Source organism: Columba livia, chromosome 6 (genome assembly GCF_036013475.1).
Source record: "Columba livia isolate bColLiv1 breed racing homer chromosome 6, bColLiv1.pat.W.v2, whole genome shotgun sequence".
NCBI classification, from domain to species: Eukaryota; Metazoa; Chordata; class Aves; order Columbiformes; family Columbidae; genus Columba; species Columba livia.
In genome coordinates this window covers 10,712,221-10,731,544 of record NC_088607.1, presented here as the reverse complement: position 1 = coordinate 10,731,544, position 19,324 = coordinate 10,712,221, and the positions used below count along the sequence as shown (strand labels likewise).

Sequence of the window (19,324 nt, the reverse complement as noted above, 5' to 3'; positions counted from 1 at the left end):
TTTCTATCACTACTGCTCAGTCTGTTGTTGGGTGGCCATACCACTAGCTGTACTGAAAGCACCAGAGGGTCAGTTAAAGTCAGTGAAAAGGAACTAGTGAATTCATTGAGTCTTTGGATCCAGCTTGCTTTTATGTAATGAAATTGAAAGGTACAGTTGATTTTCAGGAAGGTGATTAACTCTAACCAGGTAGATAAGCAAACCTATTAAATCATCAAATTATAGCATGTCCCCAAGTGACCCTATGAATTAAGACATATAAAGATATAATTTAATAGTTTTTAATTATTACTTTTTAAATTTCTGGTTTAGTTATGATCTAGAAAATATACAATGATTAATGACTAACTAGGCAAGTGCCCATAAAAATGTATTAATCCCCCTGAGAATGATAGATGTTTAAACGAATAGAGGCTGACAATCGAGGATCACATGTTCTTCAGACCTTTTGATAAATGTTCTTCCCATTATTTTCACTAAACTTTGATACCTAAAACTGGATAATTTATTCCCAGTAATTCACCTTTGTTCTCATGTGTATCAACTCCTCTCCATATTTTCTTCCAAGAGGAACACAGCAGAGGTTAGATCAGCATCAGTAACAACAGGCATAATAAAAACGAATGGGAAGATACTTTGTAAGTTCAAATTATTAACATGGCAGCTGCTTCACTAGATCAGAAAGAGTGTTAAAGAACCATGCATTGTGTCCTCTGTACTATGGAAATTCTGTACACCTGTACTATGAATAATTTCATTTTGTCCTTAATTCACACAATGCTTCACTATTGTACTGTACTGCTATGGGTGGGAATGTCATGTTATATGTGCTCTACATACCCAGAACAAAAGAGCAAGTTCTGGATGCATGGTTTTTACTTGGTATCTCTGCTGCTTGGAACATGGATTAGAAAGCTATTGGAGAAGAGAGAAATCTGCCTTTTTTGTTTAGGTAGATTTTCAGAAGTCTGTAGGTATTTGTATGATGTTGCTTATCCATGTATCAATCTGTCCATCCATCCAACCATCCACTTACTAATTAAAAAAAATCTTCTGTCTAGGACTATACTTAGCTCAGAGTTTTAAATATTTGGTATCTGCAGATTGTTTTGCAGTTTGTATAAAGTTAATTTGGCCCAGTTCAGTCCCAATAAATAAGGAGGACTAAAACTCAAAAATGTACTTTTTTGATTTTGCAAGTGATTAGGAATCTGCACCAGTCATCTCAGACATTCTGCTCTGGGAAAAGAACAGCTGGAGAATAGCTTTCTCCTTCACAAAATATAGTCTATCAGAAAAAAAAAGTAAAAAATCCCACAAACAAACACCCCCCCAAAAAGGAAACCCCAAAACCCCCACCATGGTGTACTGTCTCACTACAGAAGACAGAAATCTAGGTGAGATACAAAGACAAATCACTGCAATGCCAGTTGTTGCAAGCATGATCATAGAGGAATGGGGCATTTCCAAAGGAGATGCCATCCCTGAATAGACAGGAGTAGGAATGAAAATACGATCTTCTAGGCTCTATAGCTGGAACACTGTAAGGTGCTTGCTTCTAAGAGGACATTCAGAAGCATCTCTTGGAAGGCTGAAGACAGTGTATCATTTTTGGGCATCACTGGGCAAAGGGATCCTCTGGAAGGAAGAGCTTTAAAATACTTGTCAAGGTGGGAGTGGAGCTTAAAGGACTTGCCAGGTTGGGAAAAACATGCAGAGCTTTCTGCCCTGAGAAAGATGAGTAGTAACTTTACTGGGGAGCTGGGGGAGAAATCAGGGCTGATTAATGTAAAAAAGGATCTGTTTGGGTTGGTGGGTCAAAACCCAAAGGATTAGAGGTGGACAAGATGGATCAATCCTCTATGTAAACCAAATCAAAGGCCAGTGTTGTTTTTTTTTCCCCCAGCTTATCTGTCATTTCAGAGGGAAGAAACTTGCAAAGTACTGTGAACAGGGTGTGCTGTTCACTGCACTGTACAGCTGGGAAAATGCCTCAGTGATATTCAAACTGCAGAAACTAATGTTTATTCCCAGTTTTCACTCAAGCTGTTTCAGCTAAATATACTGCAGGACTGTAAGAAAATATATGATACAATATAAACTACCTTCTTTCTTTGTACAGATTTAATGGGATGATTTTAAGTGAATTTTTCTTCTAAGTAATCCATTTCTGAAGGGATTTACAATTTTTTTGCTTAGGTAGAACATTTATTCCCCAGTGATGGACTGCTTTGATCAGTAGAATAAGCTGCCACTACAGTGTTATCACGTTCTTTATCATTTATTCAAGGTTGTTGAAAGAAGACTAAATGCCTTATGAATATTAAGTATTCAGACATGCTTTTTTTTACTACCTTCAAACTATTTCTATTAAGGAAAAGTGGGGAAATAGTGACCTTATTGTTGTCAGTCCTATGTGTAGAATCAGATCTCATCTTTATTCTTTCAGCTCAGATGCCAAAACACAGGGAGGTGGAAATGGAAGATACAGGGGTCATTTGTAATGCGAGGGGTTTTTTGCTGCCTCCTTCACAGGAGAATGTCACCAGGTCAATCTATTAGCAAAGTGGAGGGGGGAAAAAAGAGGAGTATGTCCTAGCTGCTCTGAAACAACGGGCACATGTTCTCTGAGGCAAAGGCCACTGCAAAGCACGGCCCCCTGGAAAGGCCAGTGCAGGGACGGACCCAGGATGATCCATGCTGCTTTTATCCACAGCCTGTGTTCACTGGGGCGATGGATACTGAGTTCAATCCTGGTCAGAAGGAGACAGTTTATGCACATGAAAAAGGTCCTTTCAGAGTATAATTGATCAACAATCTCTTGTCAGCCAATGTGCCACACACAGTGAATGCTGTGTGGAGAAATCCATCTACTACCACTTCTACATCATGTGCTTATGTTTGTATGTATATAATACTCCACCTTCCTTTCACTGCACATCATGCAGTGATCTTGCCTCTGGCATCTGCCTTCTGCCGGAACATTTCTAGTACAGCAAGAAACACCTAAGATGAAGAAAAAGAGCTCTACTGCAGCCCCTGAACAACAAATGTTGTGCAACTTAAATTGCATGCCTTAAATCATAGTTTGTAGAGTAGTTACCCACTGAGCAATGGCTGGTTGTCATGGTGGGAGATGGGAATGGCTTGTTGAAGTGTGTGCTCACCTGCTGTTGGCATAACAGAGTGTCCTGTGGGGCCCACATGCATCAGATCCCAGAGCAATAATCCTCTATAGGAAGTGCTGCCCTGTGGATTTGCCAGTGCTCCAAACCATTTTCTGACATAGCTGTATCTGAACAGTGATATAAAGGCATGGTGACTACTGTGCAGGTGCAAAAGGAGCATGGTTTGGCCTACAGCTGTGCCAATATTGTCCTATTTCCAAAGTGCATTGGAATCCTTTGAGACAGCATGTGTCTATTATTGTACAAGTTAAATCCATACAATATTATCTTCACTATGAATAGGACTTGGGAGAATAAAACAATCATTGGCTGCTGCAATTTCTCCTTACCATAGTTAATAATTAATCCTTGGGGAAAAAAAAAGTGACTCCAGGTTTTTTTGGTCATCTATCAAAGTAGCTCTGGCACCATTTCATCTCTCTGCAAAAACTGAGGAAAACCAGAGCTGGAGATGGAAATGTACGCTGTTTCATATCGATAGTGCATAGCTGGGCTGGTTTGATTAAATTTCTTAATAGAAGAGCGTGGTGATTTTCTATATAACACTATGTTCTTGGGAACAGATTTGTTCTTTTGGAGGACTGATTTTTAAAGCCTGGATCATTTCCTTGCTCTGGTGTGCAGCATGTCCCCCAGTGACTAGCTGAAGGGAAGCCACAGGTGCTTGTATGCCTTGTTCTGGTTGCTCTTGCTTTTTTGGAGTGTTTGAAGAGCAATACTGCATTTGGGGGGGTGGATCTGGGACTGGCAGGGTGCATTGGCTTGGTTAGATTTCACCACATGTAACTGATATAATGTCATTGCTTCTAAGCATGTCATTTGCTTGGTAACAGTCCCAATTACTCAGGGGTTACTGACTTTGGCCTTTTAAAATGCACTAGCTACAGGAAGTACTATGACCCCAATTACTACAGATACATTCATGGATCAAAGACCCTGCAGTCAGACTTCTCCTCCTGACTAATAGTTAACCAGGAGGAACATTGTGGAGCTGCCACTGATTTTTCTTGAGTTACTTTAATGGCATGACCGTATGGTGTGTATCTTGCTCCTTTCATCCTTAGAGGACTTCTGGAAGGGACTTAGATTGACCTGGCAGAAATTGAGCTTGAAAGTACTTTGAGGTGCAACACCTGTCTGGTTTTCCCCATCCTTTTTGGTTGTTCCATTAGCACAGATGTATTATAATTAAGAGCAATTCTTTTCATACATAATTTGTGGGAAGTTCGAGAGACCTGACACTGCTGCTAAGTGTGGTTGAGGGAAGAACCACAAATCAGTTATTGTTTCGGCTATGGTCTTTGCAACAGCTTTCTAGATACCTTTAAGTATTGAGAGGGAGGATAAGGCATATTTATAGGTGAGTGAGATGAAGAACATCTCCCAAGTCTGTGAGTCCTTTCTGCTCCTCTGATTGCCTCCTGAGGACACAAGCTCAAAGGGAACTTGAACTCCTGGGACCTTTTACATGAGCTGTCCCTAAGAGTTCAGGTGAATGGAGGTTACTTCAGGCTATAAACAGTTCAAGTGCTGCCTTGGTATATGCACAAGTTATTGTACATTATATTCAAGGCAATAGATCCTCAACTGTATTTTTGGTGGGACAAATAATTTCCAGAGTGATAGGTATTCTTGTAAATAGGGGGGTTTTCTGAAGTGATCATCTAACATTTTTCACAAGAGCAGATAGATACCCCTGGCTGCATTTGTAGTCAGATCCTATTTTGTATCACCAGAACATGCATTCCTTTACTCGCGCAGTAAATTAACAAAACATACACATGTCTACAGAGTCATTAATATAAGCACTCCAAAATTGAGGTTGTCAGGACGCCTTGCATTAAAACCTTCATTCCTGATTAGAAGATGGCATGCTATGTACTTCAACTCACTTTACACTTCAAATCAAGCTATTATTAGGACATCTGTCCATTCACACTTTCACTTAATGAGAGCTGGTTTTCAGAGATGCAATAATGACGTGATATAGTTAATGCGGAAACACACCACCTCTTCACTGCAGATATAAAAGAAAATGATGTATAAACAAATGAGAAATCATTAAAAATGTTTAAAATGTATCTACAGACATTCTTGCAGATAACTCTCATTTAAAAACAAAAAGAGCAGAGAATATTTTTTACTGCAGTCTGTTCTTCAGCCATGACTTATTTAATTTTATGTCACTTGTATTTCCAGGGTGATCTATTCTGAGTCTTTTGCAACACCATTTGTTTTACATTTGAAATGTCAATTATAACCGAGGTGTCTTCTGTGAAATGTCAGCAAAACAAAAACCAAGGAGCCACCAGGATGATAAGAAAAGGCCTCTGATACTAAGGGGGGCCTGATTGTGCAGCTTTGTATTGGGATGGTATTTAGCACCTGAGGTATATGGGGACACCTGTACTTCTTTATTGATAAGGGGCACTATTCATCAGCACTGCCCCTTCCTGTGATGTGAACTCAAGTGCAAGGTGCCTCAAGGAGAGCCAGTGTGGGGGACACAGACCTCTGGCTGCCTCCTCCCTCTGGGTACATCTGTGTTTGTATATTACAGAGCTCAGTAGTCCAAAGATGCAAACTATCAATGTCCAAAATTTCATTAACTTGCAAGGCAGCAAGACAGAGTCCCCAAGGCCAAACTGCAGATCTGAAAACCATGGTGTAATGTAGGCTGGAATAATAAAATACAAGAAAAGGAGAACAGGGGGAACAGTACTGATGGTTCTCATTACTCCTTGCTGAGGCTGTTCCAAGTACCCACTGAAATACCCAGCAATGCAACCTTGATCTTTGGAGAACAGGAAAATGCTGAATCCAGCCTCTCCAGAGCTCCCTCTGTGCAGGAGATGTGCTGACATTGTCACAACCACAGCCTGAAGAAAAAAGCTACCATTAGGAAGAAAAATTTTCTTCTCCTAGGGGTATTCAGGGTTGCGATAGAGTAACTGCTATCTAGCTTAGTGTGTCTGCTTCTGCTCTGCTGCTTCAAAAAGGCAGGATTGTAAGAACAGTAAATGTTTCCGTTTTATACTAATATACTTTGAAAGTATTACCCAATGATTTGAGAATGTGGTTTTCTTAGTGGTTATGCCACTGATCACCTCCATTTTAATAGTAATGGCTTATTTTGTTATGGGAATTTTCTACATTTTAAAAAAGAAAGATAACTGAAAATAATTTGTGGTTTATGGATTTTCTCAGCCTCACTCAAAGTCCTATGGAAGTATAAGGATTTGATTTTCCATGTACTAAAATCAGAGGGGAAAGTTCATACATGCTCTGAAAAACAACACTGTGGGACTCACATTGCCAGCTTGTGTAATGTTTTCAACTCCATGGGTAATAAAGGATAACAGAGCAAGGCACTAAGAGATAACATAGCTTGCCAAAAGTGTGCAGACATAACCAAATTAAGACACTGTGAACCCATAAGTTTTCAGGCTACCTTGGCAACACTAATGAACTTTTAATGGCTGTAAAGTCTAGAACAGTTTAAGCTTTTCTTTTTTAAACAAACTTTTAGCAACCTTTACTCAAATTAAATGGAGTCCCCTACCTCTTCTTACTTTTGCAGCAAATCTTTTTCCTGGGCTGGACTCAATAATGAATTATTTCCTCTGATTTATGGGTAGAGAATACGTCCTCAAGTATTTTTCCATTTGACACCAAAAATGAACCGACAGAGTGGAAATCCAGGCTGAGTCAGCCTTCACATCCATTTCTGTGAAAGAATCATCCTTGTTTCCAATTATCTAAACCAGTGGCTGCTAAAGTATTGATACTTCTAAGCTACAGACATCAGAAATTAGCTACTGAGGCAAATTGCCTTGCTGTGCTTCCATTTTCAGATGTAATTCCAGTGAAGGGACACTTGATTTTCTCATTAAGTCCTTTTTTCAAAAGGAAAATCAACATGGAGAGCTTTTTCTTGGACATGCAGTTCTGTTGCACAGTGCAGTTTTATGGAGGAGGAATTAAAGAACCCAAAATATTGTGATTCTGTTTGAGGCCACTATTTGACCTCTCTCTGAACAGGTCTTCTACAAGTCCAGTTGCTAGGCCTTGTCAAGCACAGATTTGTTGCTCAGTAATGAGCTCAGGATCAGTATGGAGATGTGCTGTGATTAAAGGTAGGGTTTGTGGATGAGTCCCAGAGCTCTTAAAGCCAGCCTGGCACACTGTTTCTGGTGTTTCTAGAACATTCCAGGTAGTAAAACCAGTGAAGAGATCTGTAGGTAGAACCCCATAAATTACTTTGTTTAGCCTTATTCTTGTGCTTCTAGCTTCCTGAATTAGGCATCTCATTATCTCTAAAGTTTGTTAGGAAAAATGAAATTTACAAACCAACACCCTTATTGAGCAACTGTCATATACTGTTTGAGATACTGTTAAGTGTGGACTCAGCATTATCTGCCATTGGCTTAGGTGTCTATGTATGGCTAAGAAGGAGCCCACACCCTATTCAGCATGTGTAGCTCCTTGAAGGGAATTTTCTGAATTCAGTCTCTTCTTGTAGGTGAAATACAGTGAACAGGGGAGAGCTCTTCTCATCCTGTAGCCTTGTTGAGGAATGTGAAATCATCTGGGCTCAGGTTCAACCTCTGACCCCGCTTGCTCTAACTATAGCTGGGCTTTGAGACCAGCTCTCAGTGAGAGCAGTAAGGAATGGGACAGCTATTCTTCCAGAGGTGGCTCACAAAGTTAAGACCTAATATCCCATCAGCATTTATGGAGCAATAAATGCTAGTCATCTAGGGTCCCCATAATGGCAGCTCCATGGAGTTGTTCATCCCACCCTGAAATAGTCCAGCAGCACTTCTCAGGAGACTTAATGTATGGCTTTAGGACAATTTGAATGGGAAGTGCAAAAAATAATAATAGCGATGCTGACAAAATAAGAAGGATTTAGGGTCAATCTTAAACCAGTTAATCATTCAACATCCCTTTCTCAGATACTTTCCTTGATTTACTTTCCTATTTTCTGTTTAATATCAGACATTTTCTTTAAGTGCCTTAATTAGTCCAACCATAAATATGGATTGGCTATTACACATTGAAGTAATATCACTGTAATCATTATATTAACTTTCACCTTAAGAGCAGCCATTTCCCTATTTTGAATCAATTCTTTGTGTATTAAAGTTTTTAAAGTTTGGCTTAGAACTTTTGTGTAATATATGGCTTAAAAAGGACAGCTTTCTAACTTTTTGGCCCTGTTTCTTCAATAGTACTTTTCAAGTTTTGGAAAATTTCCACTTCAACTTGTAGTTTATATATATATACTTTTCTTGTAATCCAAGCACACCTTAATTTTATTTTAAAAAATGTCTTATGTTAAAAAGAAACAATAACACAGTCCTCATGAGGCTGAGGCAAAATCCCTGTACTTGACAGATGAGGCAATGGCTTTCTATAAAAAAAGTTGATGGTGGAATCATAGAAGTTACAATGGTGCATCACTGTGATGAAACCTAAAATCTGTCATTGGTATCTCCAGGTATCTCCATTAGCCAAGTTAGTTGTGCTCTTACATAGCTAATGTTAAATATACAACCAGTGCTTCCTTGTCAATATATGACTTAAGATATTCCCTATGGTGAGGGGCTTCAGAGGGTGGAAAGTTGGGCCTGTATGAAAGAGGCAGGATGGGAGGTGGGAGACTAGTGTCTATAAACAAACTGCCTATAATATGTGTATCTTTTATTTAGTAGCTGAGACATATCTAATAATACCTTATCAAATATAAGGGAGCATGCAGTTCATGGTATGATGAAGGAGCTATGCAGTGCATATGAGAGAATCCCTTCAAGGATGTTGCGTTCCTTTCAGTTCTTGGAACCCTCAGTGAATTTAAATTAATGCTTGCTTTCCCAATGGATGGTAACAGAATAAAGCACAGGTTCACCCATCTTGCTGGTGTATATTCCCACACAGAGTGGCAATCCGAACTCTGGGGATGAGATATCACTGTATTTATATCTAGTTTCTTATACTCTTGCACCAAGGATTTGGCAGGTAAAAGAAGTTTCAGTTTGCTAAAGCTTGTTTAGTTTTAGATTCTACCTCTGTGCAGCTAAAGACATCAATATTAATATATATTTAAAAACTTTTTATTTTAATCTAAACAAAATAAATAAAAAACTATAGTTAAAGGTGTAAGAAGGATTATATAAAGTAACTGTTAAATTCTGGAATTTTTTTTATACATCTGGTAGGAGAAGAAGGTGACATTTTCTTCAAGGCATTTTAAAGGAATAGTTATTTTAAAGTTTTTAAGAAATAATATACAAAAAGAGTGATAAGAAGCCTCTAAACCACCATATTCTGGGATTATAAATCCATTTCATTCAGCAAATATCCCAAAGTCCTACAATAATTATGAAAATATTGGGAGATATTGGGAGATATCTTTAAACTTTGTTTGTTTGTCTGTTTGGCTTGTGTTGCAATATACTGACAAAGGTAACAAAATCAATTCCCTTCCATTTCTACTGCTAGACCCTGCCTCTAGCTGAACAAATTCTCCAGAAAGGATTCAGGGCCAGTGGGATTTAGTGGACCTCCTGGAATGTGGCAAAAAGAGAGACAATATCAGATTCAGATAACAGAAAACATTTTAATTGAATCCAGCTATAACTCCTTCACTGCTCCTGGGTCTGAATGAGGAGGCCAATTGCTTCTGGTTTGCAGTTCCCTCTGGGAGTGCTCTCTATAGAGACTTCCAATTCATTGCTTTAGTTGGCTTCTTCCACGGGAAAAGTCATCTATTCATTTAACTGTTCTGAATGCTTCAGGGAGCTGGAAGCGGAGCAATATTATTTTACTTTCATGTTTTCTGCTTTTGGCCAGCAGCTGAAGCTCTGCATTGTTCAAGCTGTTTCCTATCGGTTCAATGCAAGACTTCGGTCAGACCATTAGTGTTAAGTCAAAGTCTAGCTCTGAATCAAATCAGGTCCATTTCAGGTCCATCCATTAGGTGGATATGATCTAGAAGCTAAGAAGGAGCTGCAGGGAGAGTAAGGTTTGAGAAAAATCACCTCCTACAGACACCATGTCTCATTTCCCCATCTCTGAGCACTTGATTTTGGCTATGACATTGTGATGAAGTACAGGACTGGAGCAATAAAGACTCTTTGGCAACCAAAATCAGGTGACATGGCATCTCCGCCCAGGAAATCTCATTCTAAACCCTTCCTCTTGGATAGAAGTACGCAGATTGCAACGATCAGAGAAATGTTGAGATGATGAACTGGTTATTTCTAATCTTTAGAGGACTGACTTTTTACACATTGCTGCAATATGGCAAAGTATTATGCTAGTTATTGTGAGAGGCAAAATTTAGAAGCTTTGATGGGACAGATGGAGCAGAACTCAGGGCCCACAGTGATAGCTTATGAGTGGGGTCATGCCGCTTTCATCAGAACTGTGAGAGCAGGAGTTTGTGCTTGTCTCCCCACACCCCATCCCCATTGCAGCTGTGTGGGGCACGAGATGGCACTGGCTGCCTGGGGTGGTCCCAGGACTTCTGGGCCATTTGGTGTTGCAGGGGTCTGCAGTCAGTGTGCGAGTTTCCCTCTAGACGCTGTGGGAATCTAGGGAAAGACAGCTTGCAGGGCCAGAATAATTACTTCGGTTCCTTTCACTGTATTTGGTCCTGGTAGAAAAGAAAGTCCGAGTTAGGAAAAAAGTAACAACAAGAAGTCAGCCATTTATACAAAAACGCTATTGTTGGAGCTCCGGTCATTCTCTTCATCATAGATGGCACCACTTTTGGAGAAGAGTATTGGCTAGATTTTCTTTAAAAACAGAGCTGGAGACCTTCAGGGTCAAAAGTACTTGCCATCACACATTTCTAGTATTTTTTTTCTTCCATTCATGTTAGTTTAGGAGAACATAAAAAGATTTTTGTTTAAATGTCATTAACAAAGAAGTCCAAGCCACCTCAGGTTTGAATTTGAAAGCCTAGATTCAACACAGATGAACCTTTAAAGATCCATTCATAATGCCTTAAAGCATTTGTATATGTGGAATGCTTTTAGTTTTTTTCACAGTCTTTCCAAGAATGTAACCACCCTTTTGCTTTAGACCAGGAGCCTCTTTTCTCCTTGATATATCTTCTCATTTAGAATTCTAAATCTAATGATTTTTTTTTACTCATGCTGACAAAGAGAATAAAAGATTCTACAGTGTTTTCTTTAACATTTTTACATCTCAAGCAAATCTGAAAACTGCAAGAAGCCACTTTAAAAGAGTTATGTTAAATAAATGCTGCAGCAGGATTAGGTCCTTCTCCCTAAATAAAAGCAAAATAAATGAAAAAAAGACTCTTCAAGTAACCATTGAATTTCCCCAGGTGGAAATGAAACACAGACTGTTATCTCCAAGGCTATTTACATTAGTTGAAGGGTGGACCCCTAAGAACCTGAACATCTTAGTGTTCGGAGATCAAATGTTGGTGCTTAATTTTACCTGGTGTCTAACCAATGGTATTATAAGTTGCCCAGCATGCTAACAGCTGCCTATTCAAGCAAGATGCATTGAAATGGAAAAAACCTCTTATGCCAATGACTCCAGTTTCTCATATTCCCAGGTAGCCATACACTATACATAAATCTATCTGCTCCTCACATCCAGTCAAACATTTCCCCATGCAGCCTAACAAACATATATTCCTTGCTACATAAACCCCAGCCCACAAAAAATGTGAATGACTTCCTTGTGATGCTCCTCCTTCATACATGCAAGTATCCCCTTCCAAAATTTCCTTGGTTTTGTTTTTGTCATTGCAACAGTTGCAAACAGAAATGCTGGAGTGAAGGTTTATAACAGCTTGCATTATTCCCTCTTGTATGTTTTTCCACACACATACAACTTTCCAAAACTTCCCATTATGAAAAGAAATTTTCCCAGGCTTGGTTATATTCAAAAGCAAAATTATTTGGAAAGTTTGAGTGAAGTCTCATAAGTGGCTTTTAAATGAGGCGAGAATGAGGAGCATAGGAAACTTGGTAAGGTCATAGCACATGATCTGGCTCCCACAGACGTCAACAACTATGTTCCCAAAGTCCTGCCAGAGGCTCTAGAACCAGGGACAGGGACTGTTGCTCTGCATTCCTTGTATAGACAGTTGCCAAGGAATCTTGGTGTAACACTAACGTAAAGTAAAAATCCCAAACCCAACATGGCACCATAAGCCTGTACACACCCCTAGGCTCTGGGTGAACTACTTAACTAACCACGAGACCCAATAGTCCAATATTTCTTAGTTGGTTCTTGCTCAGCAAAGCACTACCCAGAATTAAGGTGGGTGGGAGAAAGCCAAACACCCATCAAGCCCCTATTTTGCATCTCTCCAGAAATTTTCTTTTTCCTGATACCCTTCCATTTAAAAAAGAAAAACAAACAAAGCAAAAAAGAAAACCCCAAACAAACCAAAAGAAAAACACCCACCAAACAAAAACCCAACAACCAAAATAATTCCTTGTTCTCTGCAGAGATCAGCACCCTCTCAGTCTTGGTGCTGAAAGTTGACTCTGCTTCTGAAAAAGGAGATAAGCTTGTTTTTGTCTGTATCTGTGTTGTGACAAGAGTCTGTTGCAAAGTTAGCTTCATGTTCTATGCAATAACCCTCAGATGTCAATACTGTACAAATGGTCAATGCCTGAAAGATAGTGCAAGTTTAACTTTTCACATTTGCTAACGCAGTTGTAACCATCTCTGTTTTTCTGCACTGTCATGTTCCTCCAGAAGAGAGTTGCTTCTGCCACACTGTGTGCTGCCTTTCTCAACAGGCTTATTCAGCAGAACCAGAGAAGATCATCATTGGACCAAGACTGCAAAGGCATCAATTTATGTGTCGTCCAAGATGACAGATCAAGCAAGCAAGTATGCCTGATAAGGAATTTGAACACCCAACTCTTTTCAGATCTGTGAAAATCCTTATTTACAAAAATGAGAAGTGCATTGCTTCCAAAACTGACTGTAAGTATCAGGACAACAAAGTTATCCCAAAATCCAGAAGCATGGCTGGAGGGTAGAATAAGGACAATGTCACACTCCTGTTTTAAAAGGAATTGCTCCCAGTTCCCTAAAGGCAGCTAATTCAGGAGCTACCAGTTAAAAGTAACAAGGACAATGCAGTAGAAAGTGAGAGTGAAGGGACTGCATGAAAATCTCTGCTTTTTGATTCACTTTGTTTGAAAGGATGCTGCAATCTGCAATGCAACTAGTAATGTCCTATCGATGTATAATGGTAACTGCTACATCATCCTCCAGGCTCCTCATTGCCTGGATCAAGATGTAGCAAAAGAAAACCCTTTGATCTCATCACAGTTACTTGAGTGTATGAGGCAGGGTGAATCTAGGATGTCTTAGGCTCTAAAATATATAATGTTTGTATCTGCTACATCTGCTCCTTCTTTTAGTTTAATCATTCAAACATCATGAGGAAACTTGTTGCTTACAAAACACGTATAGTTTGTGTTGCAAGCAAGGACTACGTGTATCAAACTCCAGTATCTTTTTCTCTGTGCAAACATTTTGAGTAACTGTGATACAGAGATGCTGGCAGGCCTCCAAGAAGAATTCAGGATGGAAGCTAAACGGCCTAAGTTGTTATGGTTCAGCAAACAACATCTCTTTTGTCTGGTAGATCCCACAGTGTCTTAATAATTTCTGGACATAGAACAGTAATGCCTCATAGCTGGGTGCCTATGGCTTGCTGTAAGAGTCATCAACATAGGGAACTGAGTCCATGGACTTGGAAATCCTGTGTCCTTCCAGAGGGAGCTGAAACATATACACGTCCTGCTGCTACCAGAAGTTGTATAATACATGATGATTGCTGAACTATGCAATCTTCCTGGGTCTGAGTTCTTGTTCCCAATAAAAGATCAAGAAGAGAAATTATGATGTCTGTCTTGAGTCTTGTAAGGTGAAAAAGTAAGTGATGACTTTTGGGGATGTTAAGAAAAAAAGTCTGGGAGGAGACTTTCTGTTCCATCATGTTTCAGGACACCAGTCTGGTAGAGAAATCTGTAAGCAGAAACCAGTGGAGAACAGCTTCCAGGAGACACATCTGCACTCCCACCCTTTCCTGGAGCATAAGTTTTTCACTGCTTTATGTCAATTAATGGTTGTAAACACTTGTCAATCATTTAATGCCATATGATTCCACTTGAGAGTCAGGATTTTTTCTCTGATAGATCAGCTGCAATTGTACATGACAGCATAAGCTACGTTTCTTCAGTTTTCATCCTGGCTAATAGTTGTTCCTGCTTTCAATCCTGAAGCCTCATTTGTAGTAGATTAATGCAATTAAACTACTGCATTTCATTGGCAGGTGAAAGGATTCTAGTGCAGACTGTATTCCAACTTGTAAAGAGATTAGCAGTCCTTCAAAATAAAAGGCACTAATGAACCGAAACTAAGCAGTGTTCCTTCAGAGTAATACAGCACTTTCAGTCTTGCTTTTTCCTTGCAGCTTCTTCCTTTAAGTGACTTTAAAAAGCAACTTCTGAGGATGTTTTTATCTCTGCAAGTTGCTCAGAGGGAGTACACTGCTGAAGAAGGAGTTAATGAGGTTCTCAATCCATCTGCCAGTCTCCCCTCCCACCCCAATTTCTTGAGAACAACATAGCTCAGATTAGTGTCATCTTTCATTATCTTCCCTGGGAGCTGGGACAGGTCATCCCTTCTCTAAGCAGAATGGGTGATGAAATATTTTTTTCAGCTAAATTATCTAAGTTGGAGTCTGGCACGCAGATGATGAGGATACAGAAAGCAGAGTAAGTTTGCATTCATGTGTGTGTCTCTGTGTGTGTATGTGCACATTGCAAAAGGATGGGCAAATGCTTCCTTGGATCACAGGGCTGCATTCAGCCAATCTCCAAGGGTTAGAAAGGCCTTTGTTTATGCCAGTCACTGAGAGGTGATGATCTGAGCTGTGCTGGGATTCCCAACATTCAGCTGCATTGGCCAACAGGATGACAATCCCCCTCTGCTATTGTGTAATTGCCCTTCACCTGGTGGAGGTTTTGCAGTAGACCTGTTATTGTGGCACTGCAAAGGGCAGATCACGCTCCAGCAGGCTGTAAGCACAACCACCAGACTGATGGATTCAGCTCTCTCTGTTGGACATGCTCCAAGCACACACATTCTTCCTGAATTTTTGCTGTCACCAACAGTCATTGAGAGCATCTGAATGACCCAGATACTGTTCTCATTTACAAAACCTTGCCTGTCTTCCTGGAGATAAATGTAGTTGATTCCCATTTTGATCATGAGACATGAGCAGGGGTGGGAAAGAAGAACTTTATCCACTCTTATCCACTGTCATGTTAAAATGTCTATAAGCAAACCAGTTTTTAACTCTCTCCTGGACACTTGAGAGGCTGAAAAATGACAAATATAGTTTGTCAGTAAACACAGTGTCTATAGGAGTTTGCAATACCTCCCCTGAAAGAGGTTTAAATGAAAAAAAGAATCAAATATTTGCTGTCTCCAAGGGTGTGATACTAAAGAGGTAAATGGCCTCTATATAAGATATAAGTCTTTGGAGCTGCACTGGTTTTGGAACTGTCCTACAGAGCTGGTCCTTGCTGCTGTGCAATTAAATATTGGGGGAGATTGATGCCACTGCTTTCCTCTGCTACCCTGTACAGGTACTAGGATCTTCCACTTTTGTGTTATTCAGTGAACAATGTAGAATATTATCCAGAAGATGAGCACCCTCCTTTGGTGGCATCATGCACGCAGGAATTTCTGTGCTTTTCATTTTCTATTCTGTCCTTGGTTCCACACCATGTATCTTGAGAACCAGAAAAGGTTCTCCTAACACTTCTAATTCCACTAGAGCAATTTCTGTTCTCAGTAGTGGTTTAGATTTCTGTCTTGGCTCACATTCAAGGAGATCAACCACATCGTGCTTTCAGGAACCAGACCTTGAGCTTTTGAGAGCTGTCTCTGCTTAGGGAATCATTATGATAGTGTTTGCAAACCTGTGTTTTCTCACGCTTTGGGAAATAAAGACACGTCAGAACTCACCTTTTAAAACAAGCTCTAATTCACCTTCTAAAATAAGGTCTGACCTGTGGTTTCTATGTGGAGAATGAGGGAACTCTTCTTTGTCAAGATATACTTGAAATGAGCAATCATTTGGAGGGGCAATTGCCTCAGGGTCTCATTGCCTCACCTCTTTTCTTTACTATTGTTTTACACTGCAGTGGGCACCTTTTATTACCATTCATGGCTTTCAGGTTTCACATGGAAAGGTGTAAGAATACACGCCAGACATGCTGTCACGACCCTATAGATCAGGTCCACAACACTTATATCCCAGAGATTTCGTTGGAGCTAAGTGCCTCGATAATTGTGCGTCTGAGTCCATACACCTAAGAAAGATTTCAGCTGTTGTTAACGTCAGCCTCCACATTCTCACTTTCTTTTGTTAATTCAAGCGAGCAGTTTACAGAAATGTTTAATGCCCTGTTCAGACCCAGTGAACCAGGGTCATGTCAGCCTCTTGTAATGATTTACCACTGAATGGTGACTGTGTTATTGTTCTGTAAGCCAAGTATTTTTTATTTCTTCCCAGCACTCAGAAATGCAGTCCTGAAATATGCAAGAACTGTGTGTGGCTGAGAGTCAAACTGGATTTAAGACTTTTTGCTTGTGTGCAGGATAGCTCAAAAAATTAAATCAAACCAAGGTCATCCTGTGTGCCTCGTACAAGGAGGTTCAGGTCTGCTCTCAAACCCACTGGTTTCACTGGCTGTGAGATACAGAAAACCATGTTGTTGGTTCATCAGCCCACCAACAGACAGCAGATGCCCGCAGCTGATGGCTTGTGCTTTCTGATGCCAGTCTAGCTGCAGCCTGCAGCCCCCGCTGCTCTCCCCCCCTTCAAAAAGGGACTCCTGATGGGCTGATGATGTTTGTTATCTCCCCAAAAATCACAGTGCTGATCCTCGGTTGCACAGGCCCGCTGCTGAGAAGCTGCATTCTGCTAGTGGTGTGCCATGGGGTATATTTCAAGCTTTCTGTATTAATGGCATAGCATGAGGCTAAGCAGCAGGGGCTGCTGCCTGAGAACCTTTCAAGACACCAGCATTTCAACTTATTTATTCTTCATCTGCTTTTGTTAAAAGATCACCAAGAATGTTTTCACTGGTCCCAAAAGCCTCAGCTTTGCCTTTTATAAGAAGGAGTTGATTCCTCTGCCCCATATTGTGGTCATGCCACAGGAGGACAAGCCATTCCCTTCAGGTACCTTTTTCACTGTCTGTGCAGGTAAACAGCGAAATCTGTTAGCTCTCTTTTGTATGTGTGTTTGTGTGTGTTCATGTTGATGGCCAATGTAAGTGTCTCCACTGAGTATTGGACAGTTATACCTGTGCAGAGGAATTGGACTTTCTAAACCTCCTCACTAGGCTTTTTGGCTGGTTAAGTGTTGCTTGTAGCAGTGGGCAGTAACAGCTGCCTTCTGAGGAAATATGCATTTCTATCAATAATGCTGTGTTTGTAGAGTTTGCTGCTTAATTGACTTCAACTATGCATTCAGACTGAACATTTCTGTCCAGCCAAGCAAGATAAGCTGGTCATACTTCAATTAGAATACAAACTCTGTTTGCTGCTGCCTTGCATGAAGCCAAGAAGGAAGTCAGTGCAAAACAAGGAGAGTGATGTAAATTAGAAGCTGTTCCTCCTTCCTGAGATGTGGTGACCTCTTGCACAAATTGTTGTGTTCAACAAAAGTGTGACATATAGGCACCTGGAATTGTAGGAGGGTTGAAAGGCTGATGCATTTCTAGACACTCCAGGTTTCAGCACTTCAACACCATGAGACTGAACGGCCCTCCAAACAGTGGTCTTCAGATTTGAACCTTCAGTAAGACACTGATCTCTCTCTGCTTTTTGGAGTCCTTGAATTCAACCCAAGTTCCATAAACTGCTGAAGCACTTGCCATTCAGGAGGAGGAAATATTCACATTCAGGTGATTTAGGGTCAAGAGCAATTTGGAATGGAGACTATAGTTGAGGAGAGAATGAAGATGCAGGGGATTTCATAAAAGGAAAACACAACGTCTGTTTACAAAAAGTGGGTTGGACTCAATGGTGAAGACCTCGCTTACACAAAGCAAGTGTCAAGCAGAATTCTACATCTGATTCTACTGTCTTCATCTAATGATCAAATGGAAAAGAGCTGCAGTAACCAGAAGGTAAGATTCCTGGGAAGGATGCCCATCCTGTTCTTACAAGATGACTATCACAGCAAGTACCAAACCTCTGAAACAGCCCAGAGAAAATTCCCCAGGTGCATATTTTCCAGTAAGATTATAGGCAATACAATTATTAACATTTCAAACCAATTAAGCCATAATGAAAATTGGTAAACTTTCCCAATCCTTTTGCCTTTTTTTTTTTTTTTTTCCATTTGCCAGTCCTGACAGACTCCACCACTGAATTTTACTAAGAACATTTTTAAGTAGGACAAAGATCAGCAAGGAATAATTCAGGTAGAGCTGATCTTGTCTTAAGGTAGAAAGAAGGACCAGATGACACATTTAGATCCCTTCCAGACCAATTTTTCTTCTAAAACATTCTGAAAATCTGTTTTCTCAGATCAGCAGTGATTTGCATTAATTTTGCAGAGAGAGAGATGAATACACCAGTTTATTGCAATAGGGAAGTCAGTCTCTATTGCATTCAGGTCACCTGCATTTTTACATTATAGGGATCAAGATATTCAAACACCTCAAAAATATCTGACTGATGTAATGCATGCTGCTTTGTAGATTTGCAATAAGAAAACCTCCTATTTGATATAATCTGGCTCTAAAAAACTAATAGATGAGTAAGCTTAAAACATACACTGAAGTATTCTTTCTGTAGTCCAAAGTTATTTTCATTCTGCCCATTTAAATTCTTTCTTCTTCCACCTTTTTGAGCATTTCAATTGCAGTTCATCTTGGATGACTAAGAAGGAAACACTTTTGCAGAAAAGTAAATCATAATTTTCATGAAGTAAAACATTTTTTCTTTTTTTTTAGGCAAACACAAGCCTAGCAAGAAAACAGAGAAGATCTTTGCTATTCTTTCCCATATTCTCTCTGACAAGATGAATTTTTAGA

General features: G+C 39.9%; 1 long non-coding RNA gene across 5 annotated transcripts in view; it reads left to right on the top strand.

Moving 5' to 3' along the window:
• The window catches only part of LOC110360700 (uncharacterized), a 71,420-nt gene that overhangs the window by 18,046 nt on the left and 34,050 nt on the right, over window positions 1-19,324 (top strand). For 3 of the 5 annotated variants that reach the window (XR_010473441.1, XR_002416773.2, XR_010473440.1), the window contains exon 3: window positions 12,986-18,412. This is a non-coding gene — a long non-coding RNA (uncharacterized LOC110360700). Of the gene's footprint in view, window positions 1-12,941; window positions 18,413-19,324 lie in introns of all 5 variants that reach the window. The other 2 variants (XR_010473443.1, XR_010473442.1) reach the window with 1 other exon arrangement.